Consider the following 19,420-nt stretch of genomic DNA (forward strand, 5'->3'; position numbering starts at 1 on the left):
ATAAGTATAAAGTATAAAGAAAAAGTCAAGCCCAGAGGAAGGAAGCAGTTTAAGAGATTCCACTCCTTTACTTAACAGATTTCTTATTTCAAATAAGAGAAGATTGTGAAAGGAGAAAAAAAATGTCTTCAAAACCAGCTTGAAAAGGCATGTGCAATACTCCTCCTCATGTTATCTGCCAGCCCTGTTTCTCCTGACAACATGTTTCCCTAGCACTGTGGCAACCCACGGAGAGACCCTGAGAAAAATGTTTTGTAGTCAAACTCCAGCTCCGGTACAACTATATGGAGCTGGAAGCATGCTGAAAGCCAGTGCTTCTCCATTAACTTCTTCTGTTGTTTGTTTTTCCTATTTTATGTAGCTCTACCACCAACAACAGAGAGAAAGGTGGAAGGACTACTGAAACTAAAAATAAATAAATAATAATTAGGAGGAAAAAAAAAAACACTGGAATATTCAAGGGTATTTTCATTAACTAATCAGAAATTGCAGGATTCCACCTTCTCAAAATAAAGAAAGCAAACATTTGCTCCAGAATAAATATATCTAAATCAATAATAAAAGTGCAATTACTAAGAGATATAAGATGCGCCCAAACAGAGCACTCAACAATAAAAACTGTCTGTAAATCAGCATTTGGAAAGGAGTAATATAAAAGGGTCTACCACACCAATAGATAATATCTTATTTGACTCAAATATATGAAACACTTCTTCAAAAGCTCGATCTCCCTACAGAAAAATCTCGTCAAAGCAAAGCACGAGCAGAAAAATAGTCCCTGTCTGATTAAAAACATCGATATCTTCTGAAAAAGGTACATGAACAAATGCCATGCAGTTGAAGGATGTGCACTAGCCAGGTTGTTGTTAGAGGCATCAAATCTACTTTACATGTTCTACAGAAGAGAGGAATGAAAACTGTATTACATTACTATACATGTGTAAATAGTTTTCAAATCTATTTGGTTTTATTAAAAATGTAAATCATAGATCATAATATCTCTGCCAATGTCACAACAGAAGTTGCTTCATCAAACATAAGTTATTTAACTTAATGGTGAATGGGAGCTCACTGCAGAAGACGCATTTGCTAAGCAAGAGGTAAGAATGTAAAATAGCTCATCGACAGTGGTATCTGAAAGAGACTTGGAAACTATTTATAAAACAGTATCTCTTCGCTTCTGTGATGATGGCTTCAACTAAAAGCAAGCTAAATTTGAATAATCCAGTTCACACCTGAAAAACAGGATACAAGTCACAGAAAGCTATGGATCTGGTCATTAAAACATTCATTAAGGTCTTCGATTAGTGAACTCAGCAGTGAATTTTCCTAAAGCACTGGAAAAATGCTTTCAAGCTTGAGGTTGCGAACGAACCGGTTCCCTAAGACAAAGGATTTCACTTCTCAAAGGCAACCCATGAGTACCCATCTTCCCCAGTTATGTCCATACTGGCTACTGAAGGGCGCTGAATGCAGGTTGGAAGTCGTGAAGCCTGAGAACAGGCAAAGAACAGCAAGAGAAGCTCTGGGTGTTGCTGTCAGATCACTCTGTTATCAACAGCGGAGGCCCCTGTAAAGCTGCAGTGCTTCCTCATAATGCCTAAGTTTATACAGTAGAAAAGCAGCTTTCAATATCCAAACGTGTGGGCAATTTCCCTAGAAGAGCTCTTTGCCATTTATACTGACAAGCAAAATAAGTTAATATCTAAACCAACTAATATTTATCACAAACATTAAAAAAAAAAGAAACATTCAGCTAATACTTCACTCCAAAGAATCTTACTATGGTTAATCTACCAAGAATATGATTTTATGCCCTCTTCACACGTAAAACTTCTCAGGGAGTAAGCAGCAGTAAAGGTCTACAAGAGTTGCAGACATATCCCCAGATCCATCTAAGCTTTAGGAAGAGATGTCACAGCATTGCTAGATGACAGCAACTCAGATCAGTTCTAAATGACTCAGAAGGTTTCACCCAACTACAACAGGCATTTATGTACACATGGATGATTAAGGGCCTGACCTCCAGTCTTCCAAAGTCAGCTATGAGGTTCCTGTGGATTTCCACAGATTTTGAACCAACTCCTAATAAATAGTCTGGCTAGCATTTTCTGTACTGCATGACACACAGAGTATCCTGTCTATACATCACACGTACAAATAAAAAAAGGCAACAATTTTAAAATCAGAGAAGCATCATCAATGCAGTTTAGGTCCTGTAAAAAGTAAAGTTGCACAGGAATTGAAGACCAGTAAAAATGTTTCCATGGTTCTTTTTTTAATCCCATTGAAAACAATTTTTCGTTGTAAACATTTTTGCTAGCCAAGCACTGCAGCATTGTGCAACTGCATGACAGCCAAAGAGAAACTGATGAAAAGCTGACTAGATTGATTTCATTTTTCCAACCGGAGTGAAATACGTAAAAGGAAATAACAAAATGGTGAAGTTATTTTTACATATTAAAATGTTCGCATTTAATAAGCTCACATGGAAACTGCACAGCCAATGGTAACTGCTTTTCAAATATATCTACAGATCCCATCAGCTCAGCACAAAAAGGGAGGCAATGGTGGGTTCTTGCAGCACCTCTCCCCTTTGCCTGGAACTGAAGGAATACTCTCCTCTGGAGAAGCCAGATCCAAGCCTGCCCAAACTCTGCATCACCCACTCCCTCTCCCTGTAGTGACCTCCCAGGTTTCTGTGTAGAAGTCTGGCAGGGGGTTACAACTGAAACTCAGAGCTATATTTATTTCCTTGGCTCCAATCCATCACCATTGCAGAGCAGCCAGAAGGGGAACCAACCAATACAGCATAGGATCTGCCAGAGTTGTGTTGCCAGAGAAGTTAAGAATGAAAGACAGACGAGACAGAAGCTATCAAAATTACTATTTTTGACTCTGAGGAAAGGATTTCCTCCCTTTGTGGATCCCCCTTCTACAGATAAGACCCTTTTTCTTCTCCTTCTTAAAGGATTCCAACAGAAAAACCTACCAGTCCCATAGGTCTCTTACATTTCATGTGAATTTCACTATGAGAGAAGGAGCCCAATTTCTCTAAAGCATTTGTTGTCATTTACAGGGTATTTCTCTCCACCTGGGAATAGGACAAGTACCGTACCATCCACAAGCGTAAAAAGATCCCAGGCATCTGCAATTACAGGATCCAACCCAGCACCTACTGTGTTTCCTACAGCTAGAGGGTTACACTCAGGAGGAAATAGGAATCAGTTTTGTTCACATATATAATCCATGGAATGAAAGAATAGCAAAAAAAAAACCTCCTTTTTGAGAAGAAAACTCTTTGCATGAGCGTTCCTTTACCAACTAACTTCTATCATCATCACAGAGCTGAACAAAGAATAATTTCAGGGTTGCTTCCTATTCCCAACAACTTTTTGCAACTTTTCAAGAAAAAGAGACATTAAGAATATGAGTGTTCTCACCATGTCATATTTAACAACGCAGGACCCAGCCTCACATTCTTCTCGAGCACTCAAGCTAAGAATCACTCTTCTCCTGAGCCACCAAAACTGAAATAACCTGAAGATGGAACTTAAAAAGACCCACCACAGGAAAGCCAAAGCTTCATTATTAGAGCACTCACCTGGGATGTGAGAAACTTGATTTGAAGGAGCTGATTCAAATCAGACATGGGAGGAGCAATCTGACTCCAGCTCTCCAGCAACCCAGGTGCATTTCATAATCACCAGTCCATAATGAAGTGCAGACATGCGGCTCTTTCATTTTGAGCAGAAATTCAATTGTGGACTTCAGAAATTCTTCGAAGATGTAGCATGTTGCTGCAAACTAATGAACTGGCGTTTTTCAACTGCAATAAGAAAATTCTAGCTCATTCTGGCCGGAAACAATACTTCTATATTTGGAAAGCACCTAGCATGCCAAAGACTCTACCAAAATGTTTGACAGACTGAAATTCTAATCCAGAAGTGGTTGTGGATTTCCTACTGCTCATTTACCTAATAGCACGATCATCAATCATATACACATAGATTTGGCTTTTTGTATTCAAGAAACAAAAGATGTTTAAACTTTTGTTCTTTAAAGCAATCAAGGATATTTTAAAATATTTGAGCAATATTATAAGAAATTTTGTGTTAAATTTAGAAAAAGGGAGTATTTAGGCCAGGATAGTTTTCTTAGCTGGTATTATGTTACCAATAAAGATATTAGGTTATCTTCTACTAGTTATTTTATTAGCCCTAGGTAAAAATTACACTCCTATAACAAAATCTCAATGAATCAATGAAGAATAGATCTCTTTAAAAGGTAAATAAAGTCAGTTTATTATATATTTCAATTTTGGGCAGACCATAACCTTTGCATTTATAAATTCTAAAAGGTTGGATTTCTTTTTTACTTGAAACAATGAAACTGAAGTTTATTCAGGATCTTACCTGCTTTTTGACAACATCAGGCTTTGTACTAAGTTTATAACCAATGGAGTTGCACGTTTTATTTGTGGTGAAACTAGAAATCACGCGAGAGTCTACTCATACGGAACTGATGTTCTCCTCCATGGACTCAGTCCTACCCCAAGTGAAATAAGAGCTGCAGATTGGATCCTAGAAACCACACCAGAATCTATGAAAATTTTTCTAATCCTGATACGTTTTCCTCTGCGAAGATCCATCAGTTCACAAAAGAAAAAAAAAAAATACAAGGTACATTTTAATGAAACAAAGGTTGGTTGAAAAGCTACCTGTAGCACAGGTCTCAATAGTGAGTTAACACTCAGCTTTCAAAAAACATGGACATCATCTCATGGACTGAAGCCCAAGAGTGTCTGTGCAACCTCTTGAGGAAAAACAAAACAAACCAAAGCAAAACAAACAAACAAACAGAAAACTAAGAGAGACTGCCTACATGCTTTTAATTTTTTTTATTTTTTTATTTTTTGGCAAAACTGTTACAGCTGTGTAATGGTTTAACCCGGGCAAACATCTATCAAAAACTCCTTGTCACTTGAGCAGGAGAGTTTCTCCTTCTACTGTCAGTTGCAAACTCACCCAAGAGAAGAGAAGATTTCTCCCTAATTCATTTAATCAACGCAAGATACTTCACTGTTGCATCTCTCCCTTGAAAAGCACTGATATAAAAAACAAAATTTGGCACCTGCATATGTTTTAACATTTCTATTCACTCCTTAAGAAAAAAAAACACACATAGACCTATAGCGCCAATGTTAACAAACACACATGAAAATAAAATGTAACCACTCATGTGGCACTGTCAAAAGAAATGTTAGGACATGAGCACCCAAGCCACTGTGTTAGCCTTTGTTAATAGAAACCTGACTTTACACCTCCTTGCTTTCTTCACCCCATCTCTCACATGCTCTTTCTCAAAAAAACAAGCTTAGGCTTCCCCTGGACTCATGTATCCTTTCCTTGCTAGCAATTTATCCCGTATGTTTATTATCCTTTGCGTGAAATAATTCTGCTTCAGTTTCCTATTTACGCATGTTTTTCTACATTTCACATTAAAGTAACGTATCTGTATTTATCTGTATCTGTTGTTGATATTCCAATGACAAGATTCAAAGTTTGAACAAATCTATGGAGAGCAACTTCCGAGAGTGAAATAAAACGATGCTAACACCAGTTGTGGTATCATTTCATAAAATAAATGGAAGGGCAGCCCTGCAGCCTACCACGGCGATACCATGTGGGTAGCAGGTACCAGGAGTAACTCCTGATCAGCAGGGGCTAGGACTGCTGGGGAAGTGATGTATGTGGTTGTGACCAAGTGGATGGTGGTATGTGGCAGATATGTTTCCTCCAGAACACCCGTGAGTACAAAAGGGCTCCCACCTGCCTCGCAAAGATCCACAGTGACTGTGGCAGCATATCCCAAAGGCATATAACGGGGAAAAAAGTTTTTGACAGCATTTACCACAATTTTAAGAAAGACATAAAGATGCTGTGATGAAATTTGAATTAAGGCTGAGATCAGATTATTAGAAAAGGAAAAAACAGGGCTGCCACTCATCCCTCTGCACAGCAGAGCCCTGGCCAACCTGAGGCCGAAGGCTCCCTAAACACCCTGTGGCTGAGCAGGAGCTGTGGGCAGCTCCCCTGTGCCCGGCTCTCCCACATGGCTGTGCAGCCCACAGCAGGCAGCTCTTACTCTCCTTCTAATTCTCTCTTGCTTCTTTTTTCTTGTCCAGAATACTGAGCCAGGACCACGCTTTCCAGAGCAGCCTTCCCCTGGCACTGTGGGAAGCCCACCTGGATAACTGCCGCCTGATCTTCAGAGCTGTGGAGCACAAAGAAACCCCACCGACCTCCATCCTTACAGCAAGTGCTGGCTGCCCTTGGAAGCTTGAGATGCCACAGGTGGTCAGCTGGACACCAGTGCCTCACAGAGCAGCCAGTGTTGAAGCAGCCAGCTCTGCTGCTCACCCCACGCTACAGCAGTGCTATGTAAGCAACCAGCGTTATTTTCAGGCACTGCAACCTGCAGAATTCTCTGTTCACATCCTGCCACGACAGGCAGCGCTGCTTTTTTCATAGCATGACAAATACTTGTGAGAAATTATCTAATTCCACTTTCAGTTACTGGGAGTCTCAAATACTGCAATGCAAAATGTAGAAAAGATTGGATGCCGAGGCTGCTGTGGCTATTTTAGTTCCGTTTTCTTCATCTGTGTTTAAAAGATAGATTGTAACAAAATTGTTTGTCTTTAATATAGCTCAGCTTGACCTAAAGAGCCCTTCTCTTTAAAAAACAATTTCACATAGAGTGTTTAGATTAAGACCTCTAAAAAAGGGTGACTTCAAAATACTTTCAAGGCTCCATCTTGCAATTATTAAAAAACAGACAAGGCTAATTGTAATTACTGCTCTATAAATCTTTTGCTTTTTTGATGCATCTGGTTATCTAGTGAGATGCACCTGAAAACTAGAGCAAATTTAAATAGAAGGGAAAGGTGCCAAACGCAGAATATTGGAAGAAGCTTCCCTCTGGGACTGAGTTCAGTCCCACTGCTGGTGCAGTTGGGCAGAGGCAACCCAAATGCCTACCCTACTCCCAAGCCTCTTTTCTCATCCTGATGGCTGCTGCCTCTGAAAAGATACTTCAGATCTCTCACTCGGTGCTTGGCCTCCTTGCTTATCCTGCCAATGGGAGCGAAAATGTCACAGCAGTTATTGTGATCCACTCAGATTCATACTGACACCACTCATCTATTTCATGTTAAGCAACAAACACCCATCAGGTCGTTACAATTTTCTCTTGTTCCTGTCCAAGGTCGTTTTCTGATCAGTGACTTACTCATAAAAAGTTTGTATGCTGTATTTGGCCACACAACTGAAAACCAGAACCCGCGTTTGTACAATAATCTTAAGATCATACCATTAAGCACTGCAGAATTATTTTTTGCTTTTGCATGTTTTCTTGCACTAACCCATCCTTTTTTTCCTGCTCTGAGAATATCCGTGCCCAGAGTGTCATTGCTGAAGAAATCTCAATTTTCATCTACAGTTGCCAAAAATAAGTTTATTTGCATTTCTTAAAAATAAAATAAAATGATACATACTCTACTCTTTCATCTATGTTCTCCTTCCCTGAATCCAAATTGCTTGCCCCTCTGAAACAGAAGCACAATATGCCCAAAAGAAGATGGGATGAAGAATAAGGCAAAAAATGCCAGGTGTGAATGTGAGGACATAAAAATGGCTTTTCAGTATAGTCCTGCTTTTAGCAATAATGAAGAGCGTACGCACATCTACTCAGATATCTGAGAGAAATTCAGAGATTAAAATTTAAATGTACTTACAAGTCCCATCAAAACATGCTAAATCAGAAGATAATAAAAGCTGTAGCTGTCCTTATTCAAACTGTAAAAATAAATCTATTTACGGCTTTCTCTTCAATTTTTCATAAAGTTCATCTAAAACCATGCCTTTTATTTATTTATTTATTAAGGCAAAGCACTCTAAAAACACCTGTGCAATTCAAAGTTAACTTTAAGCCAAAAGACGACAAAAAAAAAAATAAAAAAACAACTCCCACAGATTTTCCTTTCCTCGCTGAAACTTGTGCTTCCCAGGAATGAGCACAACCTCTTTCAGTGGACTGCTGGATTTTCTATGTCTGTGCTAATGCAAATATCTCTGGCCACCTATGACTCCTGTAGCGGGTAAACAACCACATGTGCCAGTTTTCTGTACTGAAAATCATGATTCCTCATCTCAGCACTCCATTGCTGCAAGCAAAACAGTGGTCCTGATGTTGCAACTTCCAGGCTACTCTCTTCTGATAATGAATGGGTTGGGTTATTGGCCTCCAGCATGGACAAAAATATGACAATCAGCCTCTTCATTACATAAAAGTCTTCAGTGAAGACAGCGCCAGACAACTTGCTGAGTATCAGAGAGCTCCAATACGTTCAGAAGTCAAAAAGCCCACAGAACAATTCCTTTTTCTTCGCTACAATTGATAAAGACGCAGTCAATTATTAAAAGTGTTTTAATACACTATTTCCGTCAGAGCAACTTGTATCTTCAGGAACTCATTTGCAAAAGGCAGCTTTAGCATGCAAATATTTTAGACGCTTTCCCTGCAAATGCAATAGAGGGACTAACCTTTCTTGCATCTGCAGTTGCTAACTGTCATCGTTTGAACAACAAATGGAAACAAAGTTTAAGCTGGTTGTACTTCAAAAAAAATAAATGGTATTAAATTTCATTTACCTGTGGTGATACAAACTCAAAGCCACAAGGAAAATCTGAGGACAGGAAGGGAAAGTGTCCCCAGCTGCAGGCTGGATCAGCTGCACCAGGAGGATTCCCTTCCAGTGCAGAAGCTGAGACAGCAGCCGATTCTCCAAGCACTTGTTACCAACTGGAGACATTTTCTTTCTACGACATTCGGAAAACTTTAAACAACTCATTTATGATTCTTTTGTTCAAAAGATTAAAATATTAACAGCGCATCCGCTAGAAGATTAATTACAAAAGGAGAGCAGAAAGGGGAAAAAAAACAGAACAGAGGAGGACAAACATCTCAAGCTATTTACAAGCATTTTTATAACGACGAGAAATCATAGAGCCCTCTGAAGCTGACCAACTTAAAAAGAAAAAAGGAAAAGACAGGCTGAACACAGGGCCCAAATATGACAGCTGCTGGGTCCCCACAACTCCATCCCAAGTCAGTGGAAGTGGTGAAAGCTCAGCAGCTCACGCATCAGGCCCACACCACACAGGGGTGCACGAGCAGCCTGACGCGAGCGGTGTTTGGGGAAGGGGGCTGCTGCAGAAGCAACGAGGCTCCAAGCAATCTGTCAGAGAAGCGCTGCTACATTCATGAGTCGTAAAGCCAGCTAGCTCTCGTCTATGGGAAAAAAGTTAATTCATAGGGCTCACAGGGCTTGCATTTGTCAAGGAGCAGGACGTCAATGCTATCATTATCAGGCAAATCAGCCAGGCGTTTAATGGCAGAATCAGGAGACATTTGCTCTCCACTATCAGAATGACATCATAACTAAAGCAGCCCTGGGCGAGGGGGGCGGCCGGCACGGCTCGGGCTGCGCGCAGCCTTTGCTCCCGCTCCGCGTCCCCACGGGTCGCTGCTCCGGGCAGGAGCCGCCGGCCGCCTCCGCTCACAACTTTGTCCCCACAGCATCTGGAAGCCCAGCATCTTGTTCTGCAAAATACTTCCGAGCCTGATCAAAACCTGTGATCCTGCAAGCCAGCCCCTCGGTTTAGAGCGGATGGCTTTCACATATAATCTACAAATTCACTCTAAAAATCCCTGGCATTTTTAATTACTTCAGTAATCTTCATCCTCAGTGAAACGGGAGGGGAGAAACGCATTAAAAAAAACTCCTTGCCTGTATGATTTAGAAAGTAACAGCTTAGTTAAGTAAGTCAGCTTTTCAGCATACGCACACACAATCTTTGAATATTCCGAAGTATTCCATGAAGATCTGCACGATGATAAGAAACACAACAGCAACACACATCTCCCTTCACAGCAGTGTAACACAGCTCCAACACCGCGCATCGCCAGCTGCTCATCTATTTCCTTCCCAAAGACCACCGCAGGTACGCAGGCACCGCACGAAGCCTCACCTTGCATGAGGACTGCGAGGGAAAAAGTTATGAAAGCAGACAGAAAACCTAAAATCCCTGAGGCTACAAAAAAATCCCGCTATTGAGAAATAACCCAAGAGACCACATAGGGAATGTACAGCTTTCAGAAGCACTTCTCATCTTATTTGCACTTAACCTATTGATGTACTGATGCAGGTCACTTACTTTTCGGATATGTTTGAACCCCTTACAATCATGCAGATCGCCGCGGTTTTCACTCGGGCTTTTGTTTTTTTGGTTTGGTTTGGTTTTTTTTGCAAACAAGTTTCATTTAAAAAAAAAAAAGAAAAGAAAAAAAAAAGGATCCAATTATGCAAATCTGCTCCCGGATAGGTAGTGAATATTCAGCATGACGGTGATACTGTAATAGTTCAATGCAACGCACGGCACTGGGCAGATTTATGAGGCAACGTCACTACTACGCTCTGGTCCTCGCCGAAGCATCTTGAAGTTAATTAAAGCTGCAATGTCCACTTTTCCAGCCACCCTCCTCATTCAGGTTTACTATTTCAACATCAAACCAGCGAGGGGGCCTCCCCACTCTCTCCGTACATTTAAGCAGCCTTCCCCAGTCAATGAACAATGAACAAAGATTTGAGTGATAGGGAGGGGGGGTTGGGGGAGAAAAAAAAAAAAAAACAAACCTCCGCAGGAATAATCAAATCCAGTTTAAACGAGTAAAAATATAGTTTCTAATATTAAACTAGAAAAGAAAACATTCTTCTCCGAGCAAACGTGCGGAGGCGCTTCGCCAGCCCCTTCAGAAAGGGTCTAAAAGCAGCCAGTCCTTTTTATTTCGAGCAGTGAATGAGCCCAAACAAGGCTTCTAAACTTAATTATGACACTTAAAATAGTCTTTTTCCACATAAGCGGGGAGGCTCGCCGCCGCTATCTGTATCAAGCGGTCAGATCAGCTCAGCAAACACGGCCCCTGTTGGATTTATTTTAAACTGCACGGGGGGGCGGCGGCGGGGGGAGCGCAGCCCCGCGGAGCGCTCAGCCGGGCGGACGGCAGCCGCGCCCCGCACCGAGCCCCGCCGGCGGCCGGAGTGAACGGGGATGTGACGCGCCGCGTCCCCGCCTCGCACCGGCTCCGGCCCGGCCCCAACAATGCCCCGCTCCCCCGGGCGGCGGCCGGAGCCCTCCTCCCCGCCCCGCCGGCACCCGCGGCCCCGAGCCCCGGCCGCCCCGAGTTAACTTTTGGGCTGGAGCTCCTCCGGGCGGGAGCCGGGGACCCTCCGAACAACGCGTAAATCTCCGCGACCTTCTATTTTGCGTTTAAAGTTCACGGGCGTCACCGCTGCCTCCAGCCCTCTCCCTCCCGCACACGCACACACATATATTAATTATTTGCAAAACTGCAACAGATGGGCGCATTAAAATCTGGATTCTTTCCTACACGGCATCAAAGAACCTCTCCTTTCCCCCCCCCCTCCCGTCCCGGCTCCCCCCCGCTAATCCCGCCGCCGGCCGTGCCCCCGCCTCCCGGCCCCGCACCCGCAGCCCCGCGCCCGCCGCCGCCGCGGATGGGGCCGCTCCCCCCGGCGGTGCCATTTAAGTTTCCTCCTTAACCTGTTACTTTCTCCGGGCGCTGACAAAGCCCGGCGCGGGCTGGCAGGTGCCTCCCGCTCCCCGCCGGGCGCTGCGCTCCCCCCGCCGGGCTGAGACCCGGCCTGACATTTAGTGCCTACTTGAATGTCACAACGCTCCTCGCAGCATTATGCACGGCTCCTATTCATAAGAGGTCGATTAGAGCACAAAATGGCAGGTCTCTTAGGCACTTGAATCTCACAAGTTTGACACATGGTATGCATCAGCTAACTTTGATTTAAAAAAAAAAAAAAAAAAAAAAGAAGAAAAAGAAAAAAAGAAGCGGAGCCGGGCGAGGTGGGGGGGGAGAGAGAGAGAGTTTACAAATTACACCGCGATTAGCCGGGATCCTTCGGGTGGGGGGGGGAGGGGGAAGAGCGAGGGAGGAAGGGGGGCCCGCGGTTAAAGTCACTTCGGCAAAGTTTGCTCGGCGGCAGCCCTCGAAAACAAAAAGTTTCTGGGCGAGTTGAGGGCAGGGCGGTGCGGCTCGCCGTGCGGGAGGGCAGCCCCCCCGGGCCCCGGCTCCCCGCGCCCGCCCGCTCCGCTCCGCGAAGTAACGGTTCGAAAAGAAACGAGCGAGAAAGAGGCAAAACGTAAGGGTTTTCTTCAGGCTAAGTTCTATAGCGCCATTCAATGGCTTCTCCGCTCCTTTCATTATTTTCTGCTTTTCCCCTGACAGCCCTGCTTGCAAACGTCACTGCTATGGATATTTAATTATACTGTATTTTTTTAATCACGGTGGAAAACGCAGGCCCCGTTGCGATGATTAAAAAGAAATTAAAAAAACAAAAGCAAACCCTACTCCGGACTGACTTTGGAGCCTCTTTGCCGGCTCGCGGGAGCCTCCCGGATCCTCCAAAACCCCCTTTTTACCTTTGTCTTTCTTACCTTCAAATTTAAAGCAAAGCGTAGAAGAAACTCCCGCACGTAAACGGAGCGTTGTAAAAGATTGTGTTCAATGAATAATGAAGCATGTCCACATGATTGACTTGATCATTTTCTGGTGCGGAGGGGGAAAAGTGTGGCGCGGGGCTGCCGCGGCCGCCCGCTCCGGGTAGCCCTCCCAACTGCTTCCAGCACATCCCGGGCAGAGAGCGCTTTATTTTAATCTGTCTCTTTTCAGAATCACCCCCTTCATTGATACTGATCACCCAACATCACAAGACATCCCCATCTCTCAGCGTGGACTCCCCCTATCTGGTAGGTGAAATGCATTGTACCATTAAAAAAGCACTCCATTGTCGTCTTGGCATAATTCACAGCAACTAGATAGGTCTTGCGGCATTTAGCTTTGATGAGCCAAAAGCTGAACCCTTGATATAATAATCTACAAAGAATGGTCTGTGATCGTCCATTTTTTCTCCCTGTCTAGCAACTAAGAAACCATTTAACACGGCGCGGCTTGGTCGTGACCTTGAGCCCGTGTAAACACCCCGAGGAGCCCGCGCCGCCCCGCAGCCCCCGGCCCGCGCAGCCCCCGCGCCGCGCAACCCCCGCGCAGCCCCCGCGCAGCGCCCGCGCCCGCGCCCCGCGCCTCCGCCCGCGCCCCGCGCCCCCCCCCGGGGGCTCCCCGAGGTGCCCCCCGTACCTGCTCCCGAAAGTACGCAAAGTCTGCGGCTCCCGAAAAAAACTCCCGGGGAAACCTGGGTGGACAGGGGACCGGAGCATCAGTCACCGCTCCGGCGGTTAAGAGAAGTAATCAGCGATAAAGTGACGTTGATCTGCACTGTAACCTTGTGGCGTATTTAATGTAAATAAGCCAGTTATGTTGCCAATCGCATGCATACAAACACATAAAGGTCCTCAGCGTTGCATTTTGATTCTTTCCATTAGAGCCGACTTTATTTACATACACTATTTAGGGGATCATGATAATTCTAAAACAATACTAGTGCCAAATGATTATGAAAATATGATTTTAATTAATCACGTAGTAGGCAAGGAAATTAGCATACGGTAATTAAACTTAGAGAAAAACGTCATGGAGGTTCTCTGCCTTATGGGTTCGGAATAATCATTAAACGATGGGTTTTCAGGACTTAATTATCAAACAAATAACTTTTTTAAAGCAACTTTACAAGGTTTATCCGCAGGGCAACGATTTAGTAAATAATATATAACCGAGCAAACAAGGTGCAAATGTGACTGGTGAAATAGGTTGTGTTTCTACAAAGCGGGGGGGGGTGCGGGGGGGGGGGGGGTGGAAGAGAAGCTGAATAATGCAATTATGGATTCTGTGTCCCATAGTTGACAAAAGCATGGTGCCTCAATAGACTCTTTGTTATGGGATTATATAATGATTGTGGTGTAATTATGGGAAAAAAGATTTAGTAATAATAAAAAGTATCAAAATACACCAATGAGCAGCTTGTTTTAAAGAAAAGGCTCGCATGTGACATTAGGGGCATGTTGATAACAAAAAGCCAGGATCGGAAAGGGTTGACAAATAAAAAAGACTGTGATGCGCATGATTAAGAAGCGATGGAGACAGATTGATTATTCAAAATGCCGAGCCACAGGGACACTTAAAACATTGATTCAGGTAAGACTAGTTTCATCTTGACTGAAATGAGTTCCCTGAAGATGACTGGCATACATTTTAAATCAGTTTACTACATAAAAAGCATAACATCACAAGCTGAAACCTTCTGGTTAAAATAGGAGTCCAAAAAAAAAAAAAAAAAAAGTTTACGTCTGTGGCAATTCCCAGAGGGACTATGGAATTGCAGAGGAAGGGGTAGAGATTAATTAGCCCTTCCTAAACACTGGACTTAGGCGTACCCATCTTTCCTAATCCTTAAGCCCCTTTTTCTGGATTCGTGGTCCGATACCCCTTGCAGGGTAAAGGAATGACATTAATAACTCTATAGGTACTGTAGGACTTTTTTAATTTTATTTTACTAAATTAACTTCCTATAACAACCGAAAAAATTGCAACATATCTTCCAATTGATTTTTAAAGGAGGTTTATAAATAGTTGTTCAGAGATATTCAATGTTAAAAAAAAAAAAGAAAAAGAAGAAAAAGAAGAAGAAAAAAAGATTCCCATGCCTATACTAAAAAGTTTAGGAATTCACTCTGCATTTTCCAATTTGATGTGTCTGAAATTCTCTTTGAACAAATTCCAAAATACAAGTTTTTTCTATAGAAATTAGCATAGCAATCACATCAATAATATCACTATCTCTATGGGAATGATAACTGGAGCAGTGGGGGTGTTCTTTATTTCAATTCTTCGTGGATCAACTGATTATATTCTGTCTTCTTTTGAACTTGTTATTGTAAGTCAAGTGATTCTTTATAAGTGACAGCCCTGACAAAGAGACGAGGATGGGAAAGCAGGTCGAAAGGAAGTCGCCATATGGACTTTAAAAAAGGCACTTTTTAAACAAGATAATGGGGAAATGGATGTTGCCTTTTAACCCTGTCAAGGCTGAACATTATTAGCAGTCTCGTCAAGAAATAAGCTATACCTTCTTGGTTTAATATCAGATTTCACCTTATGATTTCCATGACCTGGGGCTTCACAGTTCAACATAGGAGGTGATGGCACTTTGGAGATGGGGGCCAAATCAGGCACCTGGAATCCTGGCAGCCATGAGATTTGAGAGCATTGCACAAAGAGTTACAGAAGAATGAGAGCTCAGGAAAACCCCATGGTTCTTTTTCCTGAGACAAAGATAAGAATATTGGCCAGAGATAGGTGAAACAGCAACTGACAGCAGAGGAGCTTGAGACATCTCACTGGGATTTCCTGTTCCTTTGGTAAAAGTGCCTGATGCTTTTTTAATGACAGCAAGCAGAGTGAAAACAAAGAGTGAGGATGAATACTTTGACTCTGATCCTTGCAAAAAATAGTGTATTTCTCCTCCCCTTTCTGTTCTGGAGGGAACAGACGTTTTCCTCCAGAAATTTGTAAGTGGACAGAGATTAGGAACCACCTCCCAGGAAGCTGAAGCTAAGTACTAAACCCTTGCTAAGCTGACAGCAGCGCCACAGTCCACCACTGGTGAATGTCCAGCCAATTTTTGTTTGCCCCCAGTCAACAGATGATCACCCAACTCAATTCTACAGGAAGAATGTGTCAACCAAAAGTTTCTCAGAGCCTGGAAGAGGAGGCTACTATGCAGGAAACGGTGCTATCAGAGGAAGGTGTTGTAAAGAAGACCAACCAAAATTCTTTTTCCCGGGGCATTATAAGCGTGGTTATTTGGCCTAGGATGGCCAGTCGTTCTCCAAAATGGAGCTTGATGAAATAACGTATGTTTGTGAGCCGAGTACATCCACAGAGACAAGAACTCCCAAAAACGTATTGACTCAATTGCATTGCTCCTACGCAATGTCTGTTGGCCAGATGGGATTTAGAAGACCTCAGACATGAGCTCAGGGAGACTTTGCTACAACCTTTCCTGGAATCCCTAATGTCCTCAACACCACTAGCACTTCTCTAGTACCTTCCAGTATTCTTCTTTTGCATCCAAAGAAAGGTATTTTCTCTTCAAAGTCTTCATGTCCTCTCAGTTGCAGAGGCTCTACTGCCCATAGCCACTTCTCCAACTTCTCCAGTTGGTTTAATTCCCTTTTGTACCTCTTCTGTGCATAGGCAGGAATACTCTACCTGGTTGAAGTTGTCAAAAACACTACAGGGAGAAGAAGGAAAGAGCAGTAGAAATAAACATCGCTTGCCTTACTCTGCAAGGTTCTTGCAGAACAGTGGGCATATTCTCAGGCAGTGGAAGCTTTGGATATAGACTTGTTACCCTTGAAAAAGAGCATGAGAAGAAATAAGAGCTGAGTGTTTTGGCCAGGCAACATTATCTTTCCATGTGATTTCCACCTCTGTGAAATGACAGAGCTTCAGAACTCCTATTTCAGACAGACATAAATAAAAAGTAAGAAAAACCCAATTCTCACAAGTTTGATGAACCCAACAAAAAAACTCAGGTGGGAGGCGTGAGGAGTATTTTATGAGGATTTATACAGGAAAGTAACAAAATACAAATACAAATAGTCCCACAGTAATTTAAACAATGGGTAAGGGAGAAACATTAGCTTTATATATTTAAATGTTTCTGAATTGTTTGCTTTATGAGGAAGGACTGAGGAATAATCCTGCCTTTGTTCTTAAAAAGTATGATCAGCATTTCCTTCCCAAAGAGAGGTGATAAGCAAGTGGGCATTCTTTTTACAAAGGCTGCAGAAGCCCACTGAAAGCTTAATGCCTTTAGAAGGGGGGAGGGGGGTGTCTCTTTTCTGAGGAAGAGCAGAACATCAGGTCTTTAATATTGATAAGGAAAAATTCATAAAAGGAATCATCTAATAGCAGAGACTTAACATAAGGAATTTCAGAAAACTTACAGTAAATGTTTCAGCAAACTCTGGAACAGGTGGTGCGATCTACATGGCAGTCTGAGCCAGTGAAAACACAAGTCATCCAGCAAGAAAGTTGCTGAAGCATGGTTCAAGAAGACATAAATAAAACACTTTCACAGGAAAAAGGGAAACCCCTTCCAAAACGCTTGCTAAAAACATAGGAGTTTCCTGGGCAAAACCCCAGGAAACTGACAAGGTGGATGGAGGTTTTCCCACTTGTACAGACTGTGTAAAAAAGCTTTCTGGAAAAAGGACCTTGAGATCCCAGTTTTCAAAACATACCAAAGAGAGAACCCATCTGAGAACAAGCTGTCTATTTCTCAGGGACCACAGCCAAAATAAGTGTCACTGAACAGGATTGATCAGTAAATATTATATATATCATCATCATGGGGATTCAGGAGTAGAGGTGATCAGAATTTGTAGGGGAAAAAAACCCCCAAAAACTAAATGAAATCAAATAATAATAAATCCTCATTTAATAAATCCTCATTTCTTAGGAGGTACATTTGCATCCTTAACTGTAGCAGTCAACTATCACCAAGCCAGATGTCAGAAAAGTTGGTAAGCCTGTTAAAAGCATATACTGAGGCCAGGAATCTATGTTGGCCACTTTTGGTCACAGTCATTGCAACAGCTCATCAAATCTCAAGCACTAAGAAATAATATAAAAGGAAGTATAAAGTGGACACCAGGAAGATGTGGAATGGAAGAAGTATCTGAACCAGGGCCAGTGTGGAGGCACAGATTTCCCTCATAAATCCTAACAGCAAGGATATTTTCTTTCCATAGCAAGGGTGAACCTGGAATGAAAAGGTCCGTCCAATTATTACTGAAACTGACAGACTGGAGACCTGGCTTTGAAGGTTTCTATGGACAAAAGTGGTTACCTTTGTATTTATGCTGAATGTAGGCAAAATGGTAAAAAAAATTGTTTCTTTTCTTTTTCCTTTCCCAAAGCAAAAAACATATTTAATATTAAATAGTGAACAATATTCTCAATAGATCCACCTAGTGGAATCGAGCAAATTCTGCTTCCAGAATAAAGACACAGCTTTTATAACCCCATGCAGGACATAATTCTGACTGTCTCCCATTCAGCACAACAGGGGCTCAGAAATTCTCTGAAAGAGCAAGAATGAAAGGTGCAGTATGTCTTAGTACATGCACACGATAGAAGATTGGAAGACAACTGTTGCTCCAGGATTTAAACTTCAGCATTTAGATTTACATGAGACTAGTACCACAGGTGTACTTTCTCAGATATAATCATTTGGAATTATGATTGACCAAGAAGAGAACGTACTGAAAAAAATATCCAAAGTGATCAATGAACTTCAACTTTAAAGTGCATTGGCACTGATCTCACTCTTGCAGCAAATTCACACATAACCTGTTCTCAGGATGTCAGTGCTACTTAAAAGAGATTCTGTTTGATCTTGTCTCTGAGGTCAGACCCAGAAATGAAATACCCTTTCTGGGGGTAAGAGTTTCTTCTTACCCAACTAATTTAACAAATATTCCACTTTTCAACTCTTTTCCAACTTCTTTCTGTCCTGGTCCCAGTGATCTGCCAGGAAGCTGTGGGCTTCTAATGATTATAAGCTCATGGCTCAGCCCAGAACTCAGGCTGCTCACCCCTACTGATGAGCACCAATATGCCCCATAGGTTCCCTACAGCCCCCACATCACCCCATGAGTGCTCTCCTCACCACATTTAGGCCTTTGAGCTATCAGAAAGTTTGCAGACCAGAGCCTGGAGAAAACAGCCAAGGAATGATTTTAAAGATCTGATGAAAATGTTTGTATCTTACCTTTTAAACTATGGCTTCACAATTTAAGCCCCACAGTACAGTAATTAAGGTTGTTGTACCAGTGCTTACCTATGAACAGTGAGCTCTTCCTACAGGGATGGGGCTACTCGAAGCTGGAAAATATCTTGCAATTCCTGAGTATCATCAGCAAAGAACACTGCAGTTTGTATATCATTTGTTGAAAGTTTGTTGATACTGATTAGGTAGGTGCCAGTGTCTGGACTAAAATACCCCGTCTTCTGTTGCAAGGGGGGACTGGAAAAGGTCTGGGATATTTTGGGAGGATCTTAGAGATCAGAGATTCATGATGGGCCACATATCCTCACTTTTGGGGCAGTTTCCCCAAAGAATTCAGCTGTTGCAGGCAGCACTCCTTGGTAGTGGCATGCACAGGCTGCACCAGGACGTGGCCTCAAAGATGGCGCCTTCCTCCTTCCCTCAGCGGCTGCTCCCACGCCATCTGCAGCCTCCCCGGCCCCAGGCAGCCCCAGGAGGTGGCTGTTCCCAACCAACACCTGCTGTGCTGGC

This window comes from Cyrtonyx montezumae, unplaced genomic scaffold (assembly GCF_038088225.1).
Source record: "Cyrtonyx montezumae isolate F1298 unplaced genomic scaffold, pur_monq_1.0 scaffold_17, whole genome shotgun sequence".
In the NCBI taxonomy this organism is placed as follows: Eukaryota; Metazoa; Chordata; class Aves; order Galliformes; family Odontophoridae; genus Cyrtonyx; species Cyrtonyx montezumae.